At 41.4% G+C, this 26,204-nt stretch overlaps 1 protein-coding gene across 3 annotated transcripts in view; it reads right to left on the bottom strand.

Annotated features, from left to right (window-relative positions):
* NEDD4L (NEDD4 like E3 ubiquitin protein ligase) overlaps positions 1-17,382 on the bottom strand; it is a 147,524-nt gene extending 130,142 nt beyond the window's left edge. The window contains exons 1-3 of one of the 3 annotated variants that reach the window (XM_082667467.1): positions 17,278-17,382; positions 15,861-15,899; positions 13,092-13,145 (exon numbers count right to left, since the gene is read on the bottom strand). The gene's annotated coding sequence lies outside the window, so the exon portion shown is untranslated. Of the gene's footprint in view, positions 1-8,187; positions 8,558-13,091; positions 13,146-15,860; positions 15,900-17,277 lie in introns of those variants that run through there. The other 2 variants (XM_082667471.1, XM_082667468.1) reach the window with 2 other exon arrangements.
* Between the last annotated feature and the right edge of the window lie 8,822 nt (positions 17,383-26,204).

The raw sequence follows: 26,204 nt of genomic DNA, 5'->3' as shown, positions 1-26,204 counted from the left end.
CTGTCTCTGAGGCTGAGGCTTGCAGAATAAATGAGCTATTTTAAAAGCTGCATATCTCCTTTGTAGCCCACACATTATTCATCAATGGACAATACGCCTTATAATAAATGCAATCTGCAAATCAGAAGCAGACTCCCTGGTGCAAACCTGCAAAAATAAATCCACCCACATCCTGCCGTGACACAGGCTGCAGAAAGCATCTTGAAATAACACTTGCTTAAGGAGAATAAATGCTTCCCATTTCCTAGGCACTGCAACATGAACATGACAGTCTAAGTACTAAGGTTTGACAGTCTAAGAATTGAGGTTAGACTAACTCCTGAGAAAAGTGATGACTGTTCCTAGGATCTGGAAGGATAAATGTGTGGAACAGGGACAAGAGCCAGGCCCAGGGCTTGGGCTCTGCCACCCTCTAAGGTGACATTTACGACTACTGTGACCTCGCTCCTCCGACTCTGCAGTCCCCGTACAGGAGCCAGCGTGGGCCATGACGATATAAATGGGATCGCGTCCATCACTGCTGTGCTCACTGCCTGCCAGGCTCGCATCCTCACAGCAGCCTTCTCCCTCCGTGCCATACCCACTCCATCACCACTGGCTTCAAAGCCTACACATCCCACCCCACTGCGCCCATTTTAGCCACGTTCACCTCCACGCTGGACCTCCTACTCTCCCAGCAGGTGCTCAAAGAATAGCTCTGTGGAAGGCAGGCAGGCAGGCAAGGAAGGAATTCATTCAACTCCACATTTGATGGGAAAGAAAGGAATTATTCATGCCAATAACCATACCCCCAAATTCTTCAGCCACATTTCACATTAAAAAACAGTTGGTTGAAACCTGCTAATCATGATCAAGGAAATTCTTGGGCAAATATAGAAACCACATCACTGGTGGTTTCTACCTTCAGTCTTTCAAAATACCGTCCCTCCCACTGACCCACTAGGACAAATCCTAGTCATCTTTCCAGACCCGGTTCCAATCTTCCCTTTGCATGACATCACTCCTGTCCATCAGGACCCATGGTATCCTGTCCTGTGTGTAAGCATGCCTTAATGCTGGAATATAAAAGGTTGGGAAACCTGGTTTGTATCAATAGAACTTTCTGTTCAGTGGACACGACGGCTCAGATGAGGCATGCGTATCCAGCAGAAGCATTGATTTCACGAGAACAGGCACCACGCAAGTGCTGACACCCAGCAAAGGCAGCAGGTGACAGGCTGCTGACAGCACTTCACATGCTGTATATTCAAAAATAATTATTGCACACTTGTGAGATAAAAAGAATATTCTCTGTAAGTGTGAAAATAATGCCCTCCGTTTCCTCATCTTTAAACTGGAAAGGAATTGGGCTACATAATTCCTAAGGAAACTCACAGCTCTAAGTTTATGAATGTAAAATAAAAAATGGCTCCTGCATACATTCGTTGGAGAAGAGTGCCATAACTGCAAAATACAGGAGCATCTCTTGCTAGTATAATTTCACCCTAGGGTGCAGGCAGGCCCTTAGGCAGGCTGGCTGTGTTTATATAAAACTATTTTCATTGCTTTGTCCTTTGCTGCAATATCTGGGCATCCTCACAATATATGCTAACGTGTAGAATATTATATCAGAATTTAAAAAAACAGTTTCTACTATGATAAGAGATTAAATAAACTTAAATATTAAAATTGCATTAAAATGTTTAAAGTTACACTACAACTTAGTATCTCTTTTTTTAAGTGGAAAAGCATAACTGGTAAGTACATAATGAATACATACTGAGCTTAAGGCACTTTTACTCATGAGAGAGAGAATATAAGGAACCAAGAGCTAGGCTGCTAGCATGCAGTGCTTAACTCAGCCTAACTCCTCAGGAAAGTTAAAGAAAGCTGTTAGTCCTACAACAGAACTCCCGGCCTGAAAAACTCCCCGCTTTGAAGAAGTACTAGGTTCTCTGGTTGGAGCTTAGTATACGTGTTTCAGTATTTCTTTTCCACCTCAACTCTTCTATTCAACTCAATTGGACCACAGCAGCTTTTTTGTCCTCCTTGAACAGTCAAATACCCAGTCGTGTATTTTAAAAGAAAATGAAAAAAAAAAACCTCAACAAGTATGATTATGAAGCTTTAAAAAGTCTCTCAAGGAAGTGGATGAGTTATGACATATGTGGGTCATGAAATATATTTTAAAAGTCTGTCAGTTCTGGATTGACTCACAGAGTAGGAAAGAGAAACTGTAAATCTATCAAACTATCTGAATCATCAAATACGGAACGATAACGTTCCCTACCCCATCCCAGCCCCCAAGAAAGAGGTAAACAACATAAGAAAAGAGGATTGAAAGCAGATTCCTCAGAGTTATTACATGAGGGAAGTAAATGCCACCTGACTTACCTTGATCTATAAAAATTAAGTCCCAAATTAAGTCCCAGAAGAAGGCTGTGTAAATTCTGAAAGGCAGATTTGCTTGGGGAAGCACTGCTCTTTTCCTCCCCGGAGGAATTTCCTCACTTTCTGCTTACCAAGTACAGGGAACAATACCTAACACTAAAACAAACACAGAGTTTTTCAAAGAATAGGTAGTTGGGGCAGCCACCTAAAGGAACCAATACAAAGTATTCGTAACATTAAGTGTGGCCACGACAGTCAACCCAGAGAAGGCAGGCAGGGTCCCTTCCAACTCAATTTATGTTACTTTGATTTCATTTTATGACCTCTCCCTTCACATGAAGCACTCTATTCAAAAGTGTCAGAACAGTTCTTGGTTCTAAAATGATCAGGGATTAAAAAGCAGGCTTCTTGAAATTCAATCTACTTCATCCTCCACCCTGAAAGCTAAACTTCCTGTTAAAACGTGGTGATGCCTAGAGACCACCGAGGTGTCAATCCAGGACACAGCACAGAACAGGCAGGACACTGACAACTTCATGCGGGCCCACTAATGCAGGCCACCTGTGTCACTGACTGACTTTCTTATATTCCCTCTGCATCCCCATTTTCCCAAGTAAGCTGTAACAAAAAAATAAATAAGTAAATAAGAGATTTAAAAAGGAAAACCCATTGGAAACATCATACATCCGTGATGCATACTGAGTCAAGATCATTTCTAAAAATCTTTCCATAATCTCCATCTACCCAGAAAACTCACCAAGCTCTTGCAATACATATTTTCGCTAATATTTTCAACACTCTATCCTTTTAGCCCTTTTTCATCTTTAAACTGGAGCTGGGTCTACATCGCGGGTGGACTGTCGTGGCGTCCTCTCTTGTGTAGGACATGGAATATTATGCTGCCGGGTATGAATCAAGGGAACTGATGATCGCAGACAGGATACTAAACCTCTCAATAATCACCAGCCGATTCTGGACTGGGTTCCCCGAGCTTCTTTTGGCATTTAGAGTGGAAACTTAGATATTCTGGTATTCGAGCATTCAATCAACAATTTCAACACCTTCCATGAATTTCCAGCTTTTTCCTCATTTTTGCAAATGTCTTGCTAGTATCATTAGGAGTTAAAAAAGGTCAGTATATTTAGGCATTAATCCATCTCACCAGTAATAATATGCAGTTAATTAGTTTTATTAAAAAATCTGCTTATAGACTACCATTTAGATTAGCCTCAATTAATTTTAAACTATCAACTATACAGAGACAGCCAAGATTTATTAAATTTAAGATAATTCTTACATGGAGTAAATTTCTTCTGGTATCGTGAACTTTTATGTAGAGATAACAATTTTCTTATTAGCACATGTTATAAAACCGTAGTTTTATTTCAGTGCCAAGGAACTCTGCTTCCAAGCTTAGCCAAGAGAAGCAGCTGCAGCATTTATGAAAACCCTCTAAAAGTCAGTATCTAATAAGGCCTATGCCCAAATTCTGTCCTCATTTGTAAACCACATAACGTGAAAATTTTGTACAGATAACATTAGACTGCTGCTCAAAAGCCACAGCCCATAAGAAGGAAAAGTAAACAACTGGAAACATGGCATGGAAAAAAAATATATATATATATGTGTGTGTGTGTGTATATATATAACCAAAATGGCATGGTAAACAAATAACGTGTCTGAAATGCCAGCAGAAATAACTATTTTTAAGTTTCAAAATTCAATAGCGCAAATACAACTAAAGGTCCTGTTCTACGACGCACAGCTCACGAATTAATTGAAGTCTTTTCAAGGGTCGCATCATCGCAGGGCAATGTTAAGGCTCTGTGATGCTGATTATCCGAGGGGCAAATACTCAGGAAAGATGAGATGACAGCAGAAAGGAGATCAAAGCCCGTTACTGAAGTAAACATTTCCAGGTATGCCTTAAATTCATGTTGCCTTGTGTCTAATACCCTGTGATCAAAAACCGACTGTTCACCGTTAACCCAATTACCTTCCTTGGAGAATGATTTGTACATTACAGAGACTTGGGTAAGAAGGGAAAAAACAACATAACACCTCATTTAAACCTCACGGTAAACCTGTGAGTTGGACGTTTTTAGCCTCCTCTTTCACTGACGAGAGAGAACACACAGCGAGGGAGTCTTAACTCCCCCGGGACACGTCAGGAATCTGCACCGTCCAGTCCATTCGGCCAGCGCTCCAAGGCACCAAATGGAGTGGCCATCTCCAAAATTCTCAGCATTCAGACGTCACATCACAGAACGCATTAAACTGCATTTTGGCTACACAGGCTTCTAAACTGTGCAAAGATATACATATTTTTAAAATTCCTATCCTGTATATACGCAAAATGATAGAATGGGATACTGTCATGAGTTATCACACCGAATAATAGCATCACATACCTTGGTTGGAAACAGTAAAGTAACACTATTTCACGTGATGGTTGGGAGTTGTCACCTGCAAGCCCTATGTGTTTGTGTGTATACAAACCTACTGATGTCATCACCTACACTTTTCAAAACATCTGTCTAAGTTGAAATTTCAAGTTGCAGAATATTGGAATGTGCCCGTACAGAACCACATTAAGAGAGATAGCCAAGAAGAAAAAGTTTACAGAACCCAATCAGAGGCCAGGTCAATGAAAGGAATACTAGCTTTTTTTATCCACCGCGTTGTTGTGGTGGTGCTTTTAAATAAAGGGGTGGTTTATACATATTTTCCTAGCGTTATTTTTTAAGGTAAAAAAGAGACAACTAATACTAATTTCCAAATTGTTCTGTAGAGTCAAATCACCTTCTCTGAAAGAGATTCAAACTAAAATTCCCCCCCAAACAAAAATAGTTTGGGTATTCCTTTGTCGTTCAGTGAAATGGATTTTTAATCACAGAAGACTACCATGCTACTTCTGGGAAGTGTAAGTCCATGGAGAGGGCACGAGGAAAATTCAGAGAACCTGGGACGAAGGAAAGAAGGCACACTCCTTCCCTGTAGTGTATGTAGTGGGTGTCAGAATACGTGGTTTTTGCCCCCGCCGTGGGCCCTTCTAACTCTGTTTACATTATGAATTTTGTATCAGCAAGAAACTGAGATAGTCCCAGAAACTTTCCAAGGACCCAGTGTAACGTGGGATTAGAAAACCGGCATGACAGCATGGTGAAAGGGGACACAAACGCCTGGTAAACAGTGATCCCACTTCCTCAAAATAACTGTCATGCAGTTAAGAAGCTCATAACCAAACCAAGGAACCCAAAAAACTAATTTAAGAAAATAACTAAATTATTCGTAAATGACCATTAAAATGCTACACACTGAACTGATGAGTTGTAAGAATTCTGAAATATTACAGCTGATTATAACTGATAACTCTAAAAAGCAATTCTACTTTACAGAGGTGTCAGACCAGGTAGAAAATCAATGATCACATGGGGTCCCAGGAATCTGATCAGCATTTTTTAGAATCACGTTGCATTTTAGATTTATTCACGACAGTTATGACAGGACGTTTGGGAGGCACAGAGAAAATTTCTCAACAAGGTAACCTTGTAATAAAGTCTACGGCATAGATCATGACATATGAACACATTCGCAAAAAGAATCTTGAACAGTTTTCTCCGAGAAAGATTTTTGACATCAGTCAAAAACCACACTGTAATCGATTTTCCCCGTAAACTAGTAATGAAATGTCCTTCTGTACAGAGCAGCAGATATTTGAAACGTCAAAAAAGCTTGGTGGCAGCCAGACTGTAGACGCCCAAGTGAATGTTTTCCCTCAAGATAAATAAGGCTGTGGCAGCTGCCGTCTACACTCACCACCCCTGCCCATATGAAACACGTACAAAGTGTTGAATGGAACAGACGGTTTTGTTATGAGACAAGTTTTGTTTTTGCTTCTTGAAGAAGCAAGTTTTCTCTTAAAAGAAGACCAGCTTCCTACCAACCATTTACAAATTTCTGTAAGTGTACAAAAATACAAATACGGAAATAAAAACTACTGTGCACAAATGGAACTTACTTTCCAAGAAAAGCTCTTGATTCTAGAACTTGCATTTCCAAATTCGAAGAAGTTCATTTTCCACTCTAATAGCCCTTGCAAGTTAGAATGGTCCTTGCATGTAAATTGGTATGTTCTATTTGTTTTTTAATCTCATGAGAAACTTCAAGCCAAATGAGACTGGAATTATATAAATGCGTTTGCCCTCAACATCTAACTGCAAAACGATTTAAATTCTGATAACTGAACAGTTGTCAAAACTTTAGGAAATGCATTTCGTCAGTCTTCATGTGGTAGGTGGTCCAAATTCAGCATGGAACTGTGCTGCCCATTGAAGCCTACACCTGTTGTGATGGTACTTTCTTGAGTTGAAGGATAGAAGCTATTATCAAAATTTTATTGAAATTTGTACCACTGTATAAAAACGGTATTGGTTCAGACCAAGACAATGTGCTCAGATATTTCCTAATAGAAGGGCTAGAGATAATAAAAGGGTTTATAGAAGGGAAAAGAAGAAGGAACAGTTATATAACACCAAGAAAAATATAATATTTGCATTTAGCTCCTGATTACGCTTTCAAAATGGTGAAAACCAATGATGGAGCAGTGATAAAACTTACTCAAGTGGCGCAAAATATTTCTCAACACAAAAGGCGATACGATTCCACAGTCATACTCAGTCATCCAGTTTGGAAAGTCACCATTCGCAACTGAAACCCAAACAAAAAGTCTCCTAGACATTTCATTGTTGTATCCTCAAAACCAGCAATCACAGGAAATTCAAGGGAAAAAACCCAATTCAAAATATAAGGAGCTTGTCCTTTAAAAAAAAGCACTCAATGGCTAGTGACTACTAGTAAAAGAAAGCTAACTGATGAAACTTTTCATCCCACGACAAACGATGAAAGCTGCAGTCATCATTTGCCATGGTGGAGTTAGCAGCTGTCTTTCTGTGCTCCATTTCACTGAAAGGGAGACAGCACGAACACAGGAGCAATAAAGGCCAAAATCTGTTGCAGGGCGCCGTTTCCACAGCTGGAGACCGGGCACTTAATATTCTATATACAGCAGTCCAGCTTAGACACTCAAGTGGGCCGTGTTAAATTGCAGGGCTGTGCAATCTGACCATTAACAAGTCCCCAATCAGTTTCGCCTTGCCTTGGCCCATAAGCCAATCTGCTTCAAAAACACATTTCCTCCTGTCCCACGAGTGTGACTATGCTTGTTCAGTATTACTTACCGGGACAAAAAAACAAAGACAATACATTATATAACAAGGGCTGGCCCTCTACAGCTAAAGGCCATTAGGAAGAACTGGTCCAACTTGACATAACACTCAATTATTAAGAAACTAGACAAGTTTAGCGTGAGATCCTCTCACCTTCATTAGAACTGATTATTTTTTAAAGGCGTGTGTTGTCACAGGCTGTATCTGCAAGCAGTTTTTAAATGCACTTCCATCGTCAACACGTTGGGGCACTGCAGATTAACTTAAAAGTAATACATTTAAAAAATTCTTTTATTCAGAAGGGACGAAAGGGGTGGGAAGGGGTTGTCTGGATTTTTCAAAACAGAGTTATTCGACTTTGAGGATATTTGCTAAAACGCTAATTAGTTTCATGGACCTCTACCAAAGGCTGGACCACAAATCATGGTCCCAGAAGCCGGCCAAACATTAAGTTACACTGACCCGAAACAGGGAAACTCCCAGGAGGGAGGAGGATGGAGTTTATTTTAATGACACTGGAGAATAAGCTTGCTGGGCTTGAATCAGTCCCTACCAACCGGCCGGCACATGGAAACGCGCACTCACTTACCGAGGCGCAGGCTCCCGTGGAACCAGGGCTGGCAGCGTTACTCTCCTCGGGACTCAGAGGGGCTTCCTCTGGCCCCCGAGTCACAAGAATTCTGAAATGCTGTTGCCCCGCATTTTGATCTTGCCTGATCTTAAACGTGCAGCCCTGACCCTGTGGCGTCCTTTCCACGGAGTTGGTCCTGTGGATTTCGGGAGCCACCCTGCGGCCCCGAGGTGGCGTCTCCGGGTGGCCGCGCTCTTCCGTGGGGCTCCCATGCTCGGCCCGGGGCTGCGTGGGGTATGAAGTGCTCCTCTCCAGACGAATGCGGGGATACCTCACCAACCTGTCCCCCTTGGTGCCAGTGAACCCGAAGTTGAAGTCACCGGCCAGCCCTGGCGCGCCGGCTTGCGGCTGCTGCAACTGGAAGACAAAGCACCGCTTCCCGGAACTTCCAGAAGCATCTGGAACATGCTGCAGGGACCAGCGCCTGGGCTCCGGCGCCGATGGGCCGCTCTGGCCGTCGGCCCCGAAGGGCGTCAGCCTCACCTGTCGCACGTCTGCACTGGAGGCGCGGTGCTGGATGCGGAGCCTGCCGCCGCCCTCCCGGCCCCCGACGGCCAAGGGCTCGGCCTCGTTGAGGCGGTCGGGGGCTACAGGGCCCGGCACTTGGCGGCCACACATACCATTGACCTGCGGGCCCAGAACCCTTGCCGCTCTGGGAGGGGAGCTCTCGGGACTCCCGGGCTCCGGGGGCTCTGGACAGCCGCCCCGAGGCACCGAGCCCGCGTCGCCGTCCAGGGCCTCGGGCGGCCCGCACCCGTCAGGGGCCCCGTCGGCCGCCTTGCGCTGCAGCGAGATCTGCACGGACGAGCTCCGGGTGGGCCGCGCGTCGAAGGGGCTCAGGAGCTGTGGGATGAACATGGACGTGCTGCGCTTGAGCGCGCCCATGCCTCCCTGCAGGCCGCCTCCGCCGTCGTCTGCTCCATTCGGGGTGAAGGGGTGAGGGCCGCTCCGCCGCGGGAGCGTGTGGAATGCCATGAAAAAGTCGTCTTCTCTCTCCTGGTCTAGAATCTCTGATTCAGGGGCTGTGTTGCTGCGACCTGAGCCAAAATGAAACCGAAGCCGATGGGCCATGGTGCCCAGAGGGCCAGGGAGGGAGAGGACGAGCGTCAACAAGAAGCCTGGTGCTGCCAGAAGTCAAAAACCAAAGTCACAAACTCCAAGAAAAAGTGTCCCATCTGCCAAACCGTTAGCACTGCAGCACCAAGAGCGACAGATAGCAGAAATAACCCAAGTGGCAAGCGGCATTCCAGGCATGATTGGATAAGAGCAAAAAGCTCTCATCCACACTGTGACAGAGGGTAGGATGGCCAGAACCACATGACTGCGGTCTCCCCCTCCAATGCCAGCTTGTGGACTTAGTGGAGTTTTCCCCCCTCTCGCTCTCAATTTTTTTTTTTTTTTTTTTAAACAGCAAGAGCCTGAAACAGCACCTTCCCAGCTGCTGCTTTTCCATCAGACAGGAGTGGCCCCAGCAGGGAGCTCTCACAGCTGACTAAGGCAGCAAACACACTCCAAGCCATGCTGCTATAAATCTAACCGCACGGCGCTCACCGGACAGTTCTTTCCGAACCAAGCAGGGCACCGCGACTCTCTCTAACCAATGTGAGAGAAACCTGGCATCCAACACAGAAGCACACGCAGTATATCCGCCCACTTCCCCACCGAACCAGATAACGACAAGCAAAAATGCCATGGCCGCTGGAAGGCTCTTTCACGAGCAATCGGATGTGATGCTCCCCTGTTATTTCTGATGTCATCACACTACCATGATGGAATGCAGACTAACAAAATGTACTATAAATACGATCACACGCCCCACAGGATGAGTGTCCCTTTAACACGAAATAATTAGACCATGATCTACAAGTAACAAAACAGCTAAATGGAGGGGGGTACAACTTACAACACTGCCAGTTAAGGTCTGCCTCTGGCTACTACAACATTTTTCATTTAAAAGATGGGGGAGGGAGACGCAATCTCATACGTAATATGATTCTCAGACATGGCGGTACCAGAGGAAAGGAGCTCAGCTGGAGAAAACATTCTCTCCCCTATGCCAGACAGGAGAAAAAACAACCACCCTTGTGCCACCACCGCACCCCCCCCCCCCGAAAGAAAGGGGAAGGAAAGTTGAAGAAGGGTGGGCATGTGGTTTCGGTAATAAATTAACTTAAATACCATGCAGAAGAAAGGCTGCCTGGAGCTGACTGTTTTCCGGTAAGAAGTCAGCATTATCACCCCAGTTGGGATACAAACATAGAATCTTGCTGTTTTTGAAGGGTCAAAAAGGACCTAAGCAATAAAAGTGAAAGTCCACGTTCAAAAAGCTGTCATCGGATTTGTAGCTAACTTGGACTATATTCTGTGTGTTTTAAACATACTCTTTTCCATGATCCAGAAACATCAGTTATTTAACAAAGAGGTTTATTTAGGAGGGAGTAAAAAATAGGGGGCGGGGGGTGGAACACCAAGCTGCAAAGAGTGACAAAAAGTTTATTTTAAAATCCGCAAAGCATGACTGTGTCAACAGCTCTGGAGTCCAGGGTGTGGAGCATTAACCTGTGTTTACATACATCCAAATCTGTTTTCTAAAGGCATGTGTTTTAAATGCCAAAAATGATCTCTATGAGAGAAGTGGAAGCCAGTTTGTTTAATGCGAAAACCGCCTAGCACCACTACAGTCAACTACGGTCACGGATAGTCTTAGCTGGGTTAAGAGCCAACAAAGAAAAAACCACTGCCAGCAGCATTCACTTCATAGTAACAACACTGCAGATGGCCTGGGGCAAAGCTAGGTACATAAAACACCATTTTTCAGATAAAGTTTGTATTCAAATGGGATTTCTTAGAGCTCTGCATAGATTCAAAGCCCTTTTGGGCTTGGAAGTATAGTTTAGGGCTCATGGCAAGGTCATCTCAACAACAGTCATTCTTTTAGATATTGGAAAACAAAATTTTTTACAGTGAATTTCCTTTAATAGAAGAAAAATAATGAGTTAAAGCCCATCTGACAAGAGGCAATTTTTCCTCAAAGTTGACCATTTCTTCACCTTGAAGTGTTATTATGCTCAATAAATGAGAGAGTAAGGATTAGTCTTGTGGCTGCATCTACGTCTCCAGGGACTTACTGTTACTCTGCTGAACATTGCTGAATTCAGTGTTTGCTGGATGAAAGATGGAGTGCTAAGAACTGCACCCTCAAGCAGAATTTCTCATTCGATTTAACAAGAAAATAACTGCATACACAAAGCAAAAGTGATTTTAGCTACTCAGTACTACTAAGTATCACCTAAGGTACAAAATGTCCAGTTCAATGCAACCACCGAGAATCCATATATTTTACTAGAAAAGCTATCAGGATGGTGGGCCAGCATCTGTTGGCTTTCTAATTTGGAGAGTAACACAAGGCATAGGAGATCAAATATACTCCCAAGTTCCCTAAGGGTTAAAGGCCTGGTTATTCACCACCACTGGCCTGAGACTTCGGAGACCAGCAGTTACATAATTACATAAGGGCTCTAGACCTCAGTTCTCTTTCTTCATTTGCAAGGACAGAGAATTAAATGAGTTAACATTATAAGGCTCCTCCAGACCAAATATTCTATTAAACTCAAGCTATTCAAAAACTTGTAAGTTTCAGTTGAATTCTGCAGAAAGAAGGGTCCATAAGAACATTTCTTTGAAGCAAATAATATACGGTTGGACCCTCCGTATCTGCGGGTTCCGCATTCATGTATTCAACCAACTCGAATCAAAAATATTCAGGGGAAAAAAATTCCAGCAAGTTCCAAAAAGCAAAACTTGAATTTGCCTCATACAGGCAACTATTTACATAGCATTTACATTGTATTGCGTATCATAAGTAATCTAGAGATAAATTTCAAGTATACAGGAGAATGCGTTTAGGTTACATGCAAATATTTCGCCATTTTATATTAGAGACTTCCGCACCCTTGGATTTTGGTATCTGCAGGGGTCCTGGAACCAATCCCCCCATGGATACTGAGGGACGACTGTACATAAGTTTCAGGGAAAGCAAATCTGAGTATGACTGACTCCACTGAGTTATAATACCACTTCTGAGAGCACCTTAAAACGTTATACATATCATAATAATATTCATTTTCATAGTTGGAACGCTTGGCTCATAGGTATCTGATGTATACATTCTAGGGAGTTAAATCCGGCAAAGTGCTTTAAGCCAGATTTGCTTCTGAAACTCCATTTCTAAAATGAAATGTAAGTTCTATCAGTTACATACATACACACAGGTATACCTACTTACCTATCAATCTATATAAAATGTATGTACCAGTTTTATGCCTCAGGCATATTTCTGGTTCTTTGAAGTTACTATCTATGAATTTCCCTCGAGAAAGTCCCACTTTTAAAAAACAGCTTAATTGTACCTCCTAAATATAGATTCACTTTTTGCTATATACTGTTAATTAGAGTTTTGTTTTCCCAGAGAGATTCATTACTGAACATGTCACAGTCACATGGTCTGGCTTATACATAAAAACCCTGAAAGGTTCATTTACGTGAGTAATGGTGGCGACAGATTTGCCTATCGTTTGTATCCCCAGAAGAAGAGCATAAATACATGGTTTGATAAATCACCAGTGTGACTTTCACAAATATTAACTACGATACAAACATACACATACACAAATTAATTGTCCTACCCATGTAAAAATGTTTGAATTATGAACATTGAACTAGTAATGGGACAAAAATGGTCTTATTGAGGGACATGTATACTGGCAGAAGTACAACATAAATACAGGTTTTTAAAAGATGCTGCTCTAAAAATTCAGGTTTTGAAAAAATGAAGCAAAAATTAAAAATTGGGACCCACTTACCAGTCTGTTTTCATCAAATACTTCAAACAAGAGTCTGTGATTAGATGGGTTTACCTATGAGGGACAGAAATAATATTTTTTAAATGGGCAGAAATAATTCAAGGAATGAAATAAGAGACTGAAAGAATAAAATGCTTTATAACACACCCAAATAAATTGTGTAATATAAACAATTAACCTGCTCTTTCGTCAACTAAATCAAGTTTTCTATTATTGATTTCTATTATTATTCTATGTCTAATATTTAGACATATCAGAAGAATAAAATGCTTAATTTTAAGCTGCTTTTCTAACATAAGAAAGGATAATTCTAAGTAGTTTTTAACAGTTGCTAAATCTCCCCTAAAAAGGCATCCTCGTGCCTGTACACCAAAGGCTACATCCTCGCAAAGGTCTACGCCTGAGGAAATTTCTTAGGCCTAATAATAAAAGCAATGATAAAAAATAATGAAGAAAATAGTAAAAAGTGGCTCTTTACCATTGTACGAGTACTTTTTAGGCACTATCTCCTTTATTAAATATCAAAACCACATGATCTCGTTTATCTCAAAGCAGCCCTATGATGTATAACTGTCACCCCAATTTTACAAATGAGGAGCTGAGCCCAGCAGGGGAAAGTAACTTGCCCAGGAGCTGGTTATGCAGGGCAACCAGGAGCCCCACCAGGTCTGGCCTGCGAGTCTCCAGAGCCCATGGTTCGAGCCATTAGAGAGACAAAGAAATAAAAGATGGCCCCTCTTCCAGCAACTGTGGGGTCAATGTCAGAGATACTGGGCTTTCGATGTCTTTTTGCTTCTTTCTGTCTCTTTACCCAAACCTCACTGAAATGGCAGAAATCATCCTTCGGACTCAAGTGTTCAATGTCACTTAGTTAAGGACCAACCATGTGTGGGACATGGTGGGAAGTGTTCTCATTTCTATCATTGTACGTAAATCCTGGAACACAACCTTACCAAGTGAGGATTCCTCTCTCCTAGTGAGAGACAAGGAGCCTGTGGGGAGTGCGAGTCCTTGGGGGGGGCCATCTCCAGGGTTGGAAAGGATGTAAGTGGTAGGACCCAGGTCCACCATCACTACGTAGAGGGAGGGAGAAGGGAATGAAATAACATTTGATGGTACAGAGAACACGACTTGTGCTTCTGACCCCTTGGCTTGCTCTTAGCCTAGTGATGGAGCAGGCAGGTGGGCAGGGGGCTTAGTGTCTGTTTGAAAGCTCAGTGAAGGGTTGTACTGCTGACCAGTGCATCCACAGGCTGTTGCAGAAGCCGGCATACAGTAAGCACTCAATAAAGATTTGTGCAATGAATACAACAAAAATGTTTTTTTAAATGCCCCCCCCCAAAAAAAATAGAGTTTACATATATTTAGAGCTTATATAAGTTGAAAAAAACCTTGGATGTACTAAAATTTACAGAAATGTGGCCAAGGTGTTAAACTGAAAGAAGTCTAAGTAATTTGGAGTATTATAAGTGGAAAGCTGTATCTGAGAGTTAGCTACGGGCCAATAATATCTATCTGCCCCCATTACTTTTTCAGTCCTTCATGAAGTAATTTAAAATACATCTGGTAGAGGCTACACATAGGATCTCACCAAGCATTAAAATATCCATGCCATATTTTAGCTCTGAACATAATAGAAAACAGATGTCGTATATGGCGATCTAAGTTCGGAGCACATAAGACACCATTGTGATTGAAAGGAAGAAATCAGGACCAATTATAACGAGTCTAATGGTAATATTGTTCTTTGGAAAGCTACACGAATCAGAAGATCTTATTTAGAGCATTTCTGGAAGTAGAGTAGTTTTTAATATCACAACTATACAGATGATAAAAATTAATTCATCCTGGGCTTCCCTGGTGGCGTGGTGGTTGAGAGTCCGCCTGCCAATGCAGGGGACAGGGTTCGTGCCCCGGTCTGGGAGGGTCCCACATGCCGCTGGGCCCGTGGGCCGTGGCCGCTGAGCCTGCGCATCCGGAGCCTGCGCGTCCGGAGCCTGTGCTCTGCAACGGGAGAGGCCACAGCAGTGAGAGGCCTGCGTACCGCAAAAAAAAAAAAAAAAAAAAAAAAAAAAAAAAAAAATTAATTCATCCTGAAGAGGAAAAAACCCTCTTTTCCATTAAATACCTGAGCAGCTTAATATTTTCAAAATTTCAGTACAAAAAAAAAGCAACTGCAAAAATTCACTGAATAGTACAGTCTCCATTAATTCACAGAATTCAGTCTCTCTACACATAGCTCTTCTAGATATTAAATATAAAAGGTTGAGGAAATCTACCTAATTTGGTGATATTTAAACTCCAGAAGTAGTTTTATATTACACACAAACTCACACTGAATCTTTGAATTGTAAAAATTTTCTTTCCTAATTGGAACATGATTGGCAACCTTTAGGCTTCTTTTTAATCATGTCGCTTCTACTGGGTTCGTGTCTCATAGAAATAAATAAGCTCTTGTTTTAATTATATTTTACCTTATTTTTTTTTAAAGAAAAACTTGCATAGAAAAGCTAAAATATGGTATTTGGATGACTTTCTTTTTGTTTCCCTCAAACATCCCAAAATGAAACAAGTCCAGATTTTGTTACCACTAGTCACAGTCTCTGAAAATTTGGGGCACATTAGGAAGCTACCCAACCATTTCTCCTCTTAAAAGGAATTTCATAATAAAAATTTAACAGATGTCACTCAGTGTGAGTCTGTTGTGATAATAGATCAATCTAGTTATCAATAACAATTATTACCCCCCCCCAAAAAAGAAAAACTTACTCTAAAATAAAATTCTTCATTCCACTTTGGGTTCAGCGTCTGGAAGAGAAATCATCTTGTAATTTATTTTACAGTCTTTTGAAACATTAACAGTTACTAGTACAATGCAGTCCACACAGTTGCTTAAACTTTTTCTTTCTCCCCCACTAAAAACACAGCTAAGAGATTTTCAAAATGGCAATAGAGGAAGCATTTAGTCAATTATCTGAGACTATTCTATCAATCAAACTAGATGGGGATGGGAGGTATTCATGAAACAGATGATTCACAGGTAAGAAACCATAAATTTCATGCTATCAACCAGAAGGAATAATGTCAGGGACCTAACGAAGAGCCATCATCGTGAAAACAAAGATATTCTTCAAGAAATTAACACTGATATGATTATTCTATCAAGAAGGAAATGAACTTTGCTTATTTCCCTCAACCTGCTACAAATCTGTCTTGGAGAGCAAAGAAGCAGGTGGCAGGAGGGTGACAGTGTTCACTATTTATACAAAAACTGAAATCTGAAGACTATTTTATAAAGAACAATACTGACGATCAGACTATATAACATGAAAAAACTCTGCCAGTTATAAACCAAAAGTGAACTCTTTTCCCCCAAATAACCAGGCTTAAAAATATTCATCTACCTATCCGCCAACCCTCCTCTCTACCCATCCACACCCATCCATCCACCCATGTCCACATCAATCCATATAAATACACATCTCACAAGGACATGGAAAGATACTTTTGTCCTCAGCTTGGATAAAAGACGGACTACCAAACAGCCTTCGAAACTAAGATGAAACATACTATGGGAGAATACATTTACACATGTGTTTGTGCATTTGGACATGCATCACACTCTGAAATAAACACGTCTCTCAAAAATTATATGTAAAAATTTGAGACTGAAAACCAGCACCTCACCGAGGACTACAGATATTTTAAACTTAGAATGCTATTTGTCTTTATCAATCTATTTCCTTTAAAAACTAGTGCAGGAAGCAGCAGCAAAATAAAAGCAACACAAAGCACCATAAAAAAATAAACTGAATTTGTAAAACACTGAACTGGCATTAAAGAAAAAAAAAAATCAGCAATTTCCCCACCCACAACTCAACGGGGCGTTTAACCCTAAATCAAGGGGTTTCACACTTCTAGCTGTGAATCGAGCCGGGGATGGTAACGAGTGAGAGGGCTGGGTGGAGGACGGGGGAGAGGTGGGAGCAGGCCCAGGTCCGCCACGGGCTGCAGCCGGTCCGGAGCCCAGCTTCAGGGAAATGCAGATGGGGAGAGGCAAAGGACAGGTGAGGGAAGGAAACAGACAGGTGAGACCACAACACGCATGAAGGACCAGGCACCCGGCCACGAGGAGAGGACGATGAAAACAGTTCTTAAACCCCGGGCGCAGCACAGAAATACTAACCAGGAGGCTGGCTGCCGAATGAGGCAGACAGCGCAGCCCCGGCTACGGAGCGACACCCTCTACCGTGGAGCGGAGGGAGGAGGACCTCCCCTCGGAAGGAAACACATTTCAGTATCCCCGATCGCCGGCTGTGGTGGCTTTGGTGGCTTTGGTTCTCTGCTCCCTCCGTGTCTGGCAGGCAATCAGATCCCCGACTGCCTTCCCTGCAAGGCGGGCCTCCCGCCCCGCTGGAAACTCAACCAGCGGCAGCGCCCAACAGGGAACAATGGCCTCCGTCCTTCACAGGAATCCTCCCCACTCATCAAAATACCGGCTCCTGTTCGCTAAACGGATTTTAAGTGCCAGTCGGAATGCCAGGTGGAAGACACGCTAGACTGCTGTGTCTTCCTTACAGAAAATGACCTGGCCGCAGACCCCTGGCGTCGTCTGCACGATGGCAGGAGAATTACCATTTTTTAAAAGCCATCACGCTCTCCAGGAACTGCTTATCACACAGAGTGTTAAAACTGTTTACCCCGCAAAGGTGGGGAGGGAAAAATAAGAGGAATCTATAAGTAATACTGAAGCACAGATAAGAACAGTACTTCTGATAGAAAACATGCATCTTCAATAAATGCTCCAAATATGGAGTAAATATGTTTTAATATATTTTATAGATAGATATACAGAAACATGGAGATAGATGAATTAAGATATAATTATGGATAGAAATCTATGTTCTAATATATTTTATAGATGTATATAAAAACATGGAGATAGATGAGTTAAGAGATAATATGGATATATGTTTTAGTATATTTTATAGATGTATATAAAAATATGGAGACAGATGAATTAAGGTATAATTATGGAAACAAATCTTTAATGAAATCATAGGTGTACAATTTAGAAAAGTGAAACATACACACACACAAATGTGTAGTTTTATTGTTAACATTTTTTATTTGTTTTTGTGTAGCTAAGCAAGTATTTTGCTTCCTTTGGTAATACCTGTTTTAAGTTAAACCATTCCCTTTGTGCCTACCAAATCCACAAGCCACTTCATTTCATTAAATGTATTTTAAATTGCTTTAAATTTCTTTTCATAAACTAACAAGCCAACAAGAACAAGTCCTTGTTTTGCTTTATTCTTTGCAGGGAAAAAAAATTCTACTTGTAATAATGCATATTTTAATACTGTTTTTATAGTCATTTAACTAAAAGCCAAAACCGGTATCTTGGGTTAACACTGAAAAGTCTGAATCGAATTTATAGATTTCATACTGAGAGATGCTTAAAATGCAAATACTGCCATCTTAAAATATAAACTTCTACAGAGCTCAGAGACATAATTTAATGAGATTTAATTATGACTTAAAAGATGTTTAATTAAGGATGGACCTTACCTTTTTAATTGTTTTTGTCTGTACCAAAGCAAGTTCTCTATTCTCATCTGCTACGTACAATGAAAGTTTCACATATGGATCACTGTAAGAAAAAATAGGATTATACTTTTCATTTTAAAAATACAAAAAGGAAAGTAGCCATAACCTAACTGAAAATGCAAAAATATCACTTAATGACCAGCTTGTATAAATTTCACAAACTTAGCAGGAACATTTTTAACATGCTTATAACTACGTAAATATACTGAGGAAAGTTTCTATCACCTAGAACCATGGATGTTTATTTAAAAGCAAAATCAACATCAAACTTGTATTCTAATTTTAAAGATCATCTTCTCTACTCTTAATGCAAAAGAATTAATCTCCCATAGTATTTTTTCTAAGCACAATCAGATTCTGAAAAGATCACAAGAAAAATTATTAAAAGGCATATAAAATTTGTTCAGACTAGTAAAATCTAGCTAGAAAATTTAGTTTGCATCTTATTTATATTCTGATTTCCATTACGTTGGTAAAAATTATTTTTCTTTCAGTAGAGGTAAAACAGGCATTGTTCATCTAAGTCAACATATATCATCTTATACATTAAAACAAAAACATACACACAAAAAAATTAAAGCCCAGTAAGTCAACAGAGTTGCCCAAAGTTACAGATTTCAGTAAAGTCTTGATTAAATTTCAGGTTTCCTGACTACAAGTTCCAGAGTTCCTATCATTTCCTTGGGAAACTGAAAACTTTTAGCCAGAAGTATATTGAAAGGATTACTTAATGTGAATTATCTATGAAGAGCTTGGTAAGTCCACTCCTCACACGTTCCGGAGTCGCTAACACTGGGAGAGCTCAAATCTAGTTAAACGATAAGAATTTGGGATCCAGGTTCTTCTGTTTTACACTTGAGATCCTTAAAGTCATAGGAAGGGCCTTCGTGTATTCAATCCCCAAATTTTCACTCATCTAATTATCGATAGTGGATGATTTATTTCTATCCAATTTCAGAGTTATCCTTTAGTAGTTATACATACCACGACTATTAACCCTTATTTTGCAACTTCCAGGGTATTTCTAAAGATTATACAGAGTACCATAAAATGCTTAAGACGATATTGGTGTTTATTAGATAGCTCAATGAATATGCCGTGAAATCCCTTAAGGAAAGAGAACGGTGTGATAAAATGCAAAGTTTAGTACTAACAGGACTGTACTTGATATCCAAAAACAGGAATCAAACGTCAGTGAAAAATACTGTTGGTGCCTACGTGTAGTAGTTATCACCCGTAAGATGCATCTCAGTAGAAGCTACACCCCCATCTCCTTAAACAAACACACAAAAAAACAACAGAATTTTCTTAGTTATTATTCTGAGTAAATATTTTTAACATTCTGGTTTAGAAGAAGGTATTAGTCAACCCTCTGTCACTTAACCATAAACCACAGATGCTCTTTCACTAAAGAACATCTAACCAGATGCACCTACTTCCCCTTATCTGGAGAGCACCCTCAGCCTCAGAATAAAGATGAACCAAGAACCAGAACCTAATCTAGGTCTGAAGACCCTAAGAACGCCTTCCTAATCAAAGCCACGGTCCGGGTGACGGACCGGGAGTATAATTCTAGGTCAGTGGTTCTCAGATTTGAGCCTATCACAACTGCCTGGGGGCGGGAGTAGTTAAAACACAGATTGCTGGGCCCCAGCCCCAAATACCCGCAAAGGATCTAGTAGGTCTGGGGTGGGACCATAGAATTTGCATCTCAAATAAACGCCCAGTGATGCTGGTGCTCGAGTCAGGAATCACACTCTGAGAACCACTGTTCTACAAGGTATTTGAAAAGAGTATTTTCTAGTTATAGAAACCCATTTTCTATTTCCAGCCACCAAGCTATTGCTAAAAAGAGCTCACGGCCTGATATCTGTTATCTCAATAGCTCCCAGTATGCAATGGAGGTGCATGCACGCTCGTACACACACACACACACACACATCACAGAGAAGACAAAAAACTCTGCTGACTGCCATCTCTTCTTTTCATGCCCCCGGCTGTCACGATTGCTGCCTGTTATATAACTGCAGTAAAGAGCTAGGTACTCACTTTAATGAACATCCACATTCTTCCTCTAATCATTTACTGACCTCAGTTCATATCCCCTGAATAGTTCACAATGAGTGACACACACAGTTGGGGTTTGAGGGTGGGGTCTCTGAGGACATTGTCCCCCAGCTGTGACAAGGAAGGCATGTCTGGGCCTGTCTTGAGTGTTCATCCAGGCAGAAGTAGGTACTACGGCGACTATGTGAAAGACTGACCAGGAAACTTCCTGGAAAAGAATTCAAGGTGAACAGAGAACCAAAGGCCAAGGGTGGGAGCTGGTGAAAGGACAGTAGGAGCAAGTTCAAGGGAAGGGAGCACAGGGCTTGGGATGGGCTGGTGAAAGGATGGTAGGCTGTAAGTTCAAGAGTGGTGGGGCTGGAGTGGGGAGGGGAGCCAGCTGTCCAGATCCGTCTCCCTTTCCAACAGTACAGCAGTACCACTCCCATCAACAAATGTTTACAGAGCACCAACTACACTCCCAGGAGTGGGCAACAAAAAGGATTAAACAAAAAAGGATCAGGGGCTTCCCTGGTGGCGCAGTGGTTGAGAGTCTGCCTGCCGATGCAGGGGACACGGGTTTGTGCCCCGGTCCGGGAAGATCCCACATGCTGGGCCCATGAGCCATGGCCGCTGAGCCTGCGCGTCCGGAGCCTGTGCCGGGAGGGGCCACAACAGTGAGAGGCCCACGTACCGCAAAAACAAACAAACAAACAGGTGGTTGGACTAAATTAGTGGTTTTCAAGCAGTTCTGCTTAACTATCTCGGGATAACTGAGGCTACCATTTCCTGTAACTCAGGCTACAGGCTACCATTTCCACCTTAATCTGTTTTATATACGGGTTGCTCATGTTAGAATATTTTTGGACAGGGTTCTATAGCTTAAAAAAATGAAGTTTAAAGCCAGTGGACTGGATGATTCCTTTTGGTTAGGATATTCTGAATCTCAGAATAATTCAAACTCACTTCTCTTCATTCGTAATAACAATAGCCCAGCCCATCCTAAGTAAATATGGATTGGCTTCCTAAAGATATGGCAGGAAGAGGGAATAACACCCTATCCTCTCCACCAGGGAATGAAGGGTGAAGCCCACAGTTGTACGAGAACCCCCCCTTGATCATCACTGGGCTGGTATTTTCTTATACACGTTACCAGCTCTAACCAACTTACCTATGAGGTATCAAGAACATATCACCTGAGCAATAACCGAAACAAAAGGCAGGCAGGTGTGCATGTGTGTTAGGGGGAGGGGCAAGGCTGAGGGACAGCAAGCCTCATCACCAGCTTCTTTTCAAAAGCTTGCTTGTTGTTTTAACCCCTGATGGCCTTCATCTGAGCGTGATGCTCCGCAGAAGTGGTGAGAGGAAGAATTCAGCTTCCAGAGACCTTTTCACACTGACTTGAGCTGTCTGATAGAGGCAGCAGCTCTGGAAGAAGCTTCTGCCCCCTGAAGCTCTACTTCTCAGATCTCACACTCTCCACACCTTTACTACGAAAGGCCGGCCAAATCCTGAGGTCAATGGTAGGTTATGTTCAAGACTTACCTCCCCCCAGCTAGACCACCAGAAGGTTTAGGAAAGACACATAAAAAGCTCATCAGCAGCTTCTATTACGGGGAGTAGACACAGGGTACAGCTCTAGGGGCAGAGGTTCCGGCTTTCATGGTACTCCCTGTACTCTGAAGACTTTTGTTGCTGTTATTAACCAGTAACACATAATACTTTTATAATTTTAAAAAAGCCAGGAGGGCCACGGAGGGCAGTAGGCGAGAAGACCATCTATCTCCTCGGCTGGTACTTCTTCATTTGGTGCCCTTGACCATCTCCACTGGAGTCTCAAATCTCAACTTCACCAACTCTCTAAGTGACCTTCAGACAGTCACTTAACCACCCTTAACTTAACCACTCTTAACTTCAGGTGGTTCATGAATGAAACGGGAACGATAATTCCTAACTCAGAGCGTCACTGTAAGGACCAGAGAATATTATGTATTAATAATAAATTCTCACAGCCTGAGAATGACAGCTGTTGTAACTGATTCTGTTTTTTCCTCTCTTTCGAGACTTTTGAGGTTCTCTGTTGCTCCTTCCAAGCCCCCTAACTTCTGCTGGGATTGCTGATCTAATCTGACACTGATTACCTTATAGTATAAATTGGGTGCCGGCCAACCACAGCACACTAGGTATCCCATGCTGCCTCACAGCACACTAAGTATCCCATGCTCCCTCATTATTCATGCTGCGTGGAAGCCCCATGGGGATCTGGGTGGAGATGATCAAACTGGTAGTATTATTTACAACAAAACTCAACAGGATTCACTCCTGGCAACCAGTTACTGTCCTAGTGCTGGTGTTCAGTGCAACTCATTAACATTGCTCTCTAGGAAGTTCAACGCTTTGTGGATTAGAAGAGAAATGCTGTTTTCCAAACCTTTTGTTTTCTCTGCATAGTGAAGCTATTTGGGTACTACATTCTTTCTTTTCAGCCTTTATAAGGAGACAAACTGATATTAGGATTCAAATAACATCTTAGTATTAACTGAGTACCTGCTATATTCCAGGCAAGGACAGGCATCAGAAATAAAAGACACTGTCCTGGCCCCATTTGAATGGGGCACAGAAGCAAAGCGATGATGGTGACACACTGTGCAGAGTACCCTGGCACACAACACTGCTAAGAGAAAGACTGCAGAACTACGGGACTGCGTTGATCTTAACCAGGCTTCAAGAATTCAGAGATGGGTCTCATTCTACCTTTGTCACCATTAAGCGAAAACAGTACAGACAAGGTCATTTCTCGGGGAGAGGTGGAAATAAGATTTTCTGGGCTTCCCTGTTGCTCAACCTCCCAGGACACACTGAACAAGGGCAGTTAGTCCTGATGTGTCATTAATGGGGTGACCCCCTCCATCGGAGTCACCCAGGTGTTCCATGACAAACAACAACTTGGAGAGGCTAGTCCTTTCGCACTGATTATTCATTTTCATCAGACTAGTCTTTGATGAGATTGATGTACTATGTTCAAGGAGGCAGGGCAGTGAAGGGGGAGGCGGAGAGGCAGGCGGAAGGCAGAGTTGCCTCCACAGGTAAAGCGTTCAAGGGGGATTACGTTCAGACTGTATGAACATTCAGACTGTATGACACACTAAACCTTAGCCAACCCAGAGAAAATTTCATTGGAAAACCTGTTTTGTTGAAGGTTTCCCTCATACCTTTCCACTTTTACTATCATAGTTAGTGTTACATAAATTACTGGTATCTGTAATAAAGAAATAATGCAAAACACTTACAAAGCAATAAGGAAAAAATTACCTAGAAAGTGTGAGAGAATAAAACACATGAATATATGTGATAACATCAAAACTGAAGTTCTCATCTAACAGGTGGTCCCAGATGCAAAAATAGCTAACACTTTCTAAAGAGAGGCAGACATTTTAATACTCTGCTACTGCAAAGAAATTATCACAAGTGTTTCTGGAAAGCAGTATGGCAGGAGGTATCAAAACATTCAAAGAATTGATGCCTTTGATTCAACAAATCTATTTGTAAGGATTAATCCCCAAGAAATAATCAGAGATGCAGGCCAATATTTATCTGCAAAAGATACTCATTACAGCATCATATATAAGAAAATACTGGAAGCAACTTTCCAGTCCAAGAGAGAAGTGATTAACTTATGGTATGATCAGGCGCTAGAATATTATAAACCATTAAAGCATCTTTTCAAAGAATATTATTAATTGGGAGAAAATATTCATAGTATAACATTAAGGAATAAGCATGATCTAAAAATGTGACTAATTCTATATAGTCACATTTTTTTGTTGTTGTTAGTCAATAATGCTTACAGTTTATTTACGTGGGTAGCACTTAAAATCTGTTATGCTTTCATGGTTACATTTTCCACACTAAGCATATATATATATAACATATATATATAAAACATGTATATGTAACATATATATATATACACACATATATACACGCACCAGAGCAACTGACACACAGCTAAAGTTAATAGTTGTTCTCTCTAGATTACAACTTTATGAATTATGTTTATTTCCTTCTTTGTGGTTTTTATTTTTTTTCTAACTTTTCTACTGTGAGCAAGTACTACTTTTATAAGTACAAAAATTATGAAAATAACAATAGTTACACATACGCTATAACATACTCTTCAGTGAGCCATGGAACCCTGTAATTTCATGGCTAGCCTAAAACCTTAATAACAAACACAAAAGAGCTTCAGATGTTTTTTCTACCCAGAAAATTGCCTTAAATGGGTGACTACGGAAGATATTTGAAAGAAATATGCACATATATTCTAGCCCTTGACATTTACTGAAAGGCATGAATTACACTTTGAAATACATCACTTGTCACCAACACTGACAATGAGTTGCTCTTAAATATGTATGAACTTTCAACAAATGCAAGAAAGCAATGGGTCTACTACAGACAGATGCATTTTTACCTTTGTCCAAGGTAGGTAAAGAGGCATTAAAACTTTATAGCTTAGGTGGAGGCATAATCCTCCCAGACTTCAAAGCTCCAGTAATCAAAACAGCGTGGTACTGGCACAAAAACAGACATGTGGATCAGTGGAACAGAGTAGAGAGCCCAGAAATAAACCCACACACCTACGGTAAATTAATCTTTGTCAAAGGAGGAAAGAATGTACAATGGGGAAAAGACAGTCTCTTCAGCAAGTAGTATTGGGAAAGCTGGACAGCCGCATGCAAATCAATGAAGTTAGAACACACCCTCACACCATACACAAAAATAAACTCAAAATGGCTGGAAGACTTAAATATAAGACATGACACCATAAAACTCCTAGAAGAGAACATATGCAAAACATTCTCTGACATAAATTGTAGCAATGTTTTCTTAGGTCGGTCTCCCAAGGCAACAGAAATAAAAATAAATAAATAAACAAATGGGACCTAATCAAACTTACAAGCTTTTGCACAGCAAAGGAAACCATAAACAAAACAACAGTCTAGGGACTAGGAGAAAATATTTGCAAATGATGAGACCGACAAGGGCTTAATTTCCAAAATATACAAACAGGTCGTACAATTCAATAATAAAAAACCAAACAACCCAATCAAAAAATAAGAAGGCCTAAACAGACACTTCTCCAAAGAAGACATACAGATGACCAATAGGCACATGAAAAGCTGCTCAACACTGCTAATCAGAGAAATGCAAATCAAAACTACAATGAGGGATCACCTCACACCAGTCAGAATGGCCATCACTAAAAAGTCTACAAATAACAAATGCTGAAGAGGGTGCAGAGAAAGGGGAACCCTCCTACACTGTTGGTGGGAATGTAAATTGGTACAGCCACCATGGAAAACAGTATGGAGGTTCCTTAAAAAACTAAAAACAGGGCTTCCCTGGTGGCGCAGTGGTTAAGAATCTGCCTGCGAATGCAGGGGACACGGGTTC

This window comes from Grampus griseus (genome assembly GCF_964374135.1).
Source record: "Grampus griseus genome assembly, chromosome: 12".
NCBI classification, from domain to species: Eukaryota; Metazoa; Chordata; class Mammalia; order Artiodactyla; family Delphinidae; genus Grampus; species Grampus griseus.
The sequence above is the reverse complement of the archived record's forward strand: the minus strand, read 5'-3'. Positions and strand labels throughout refer to the sequence as shown.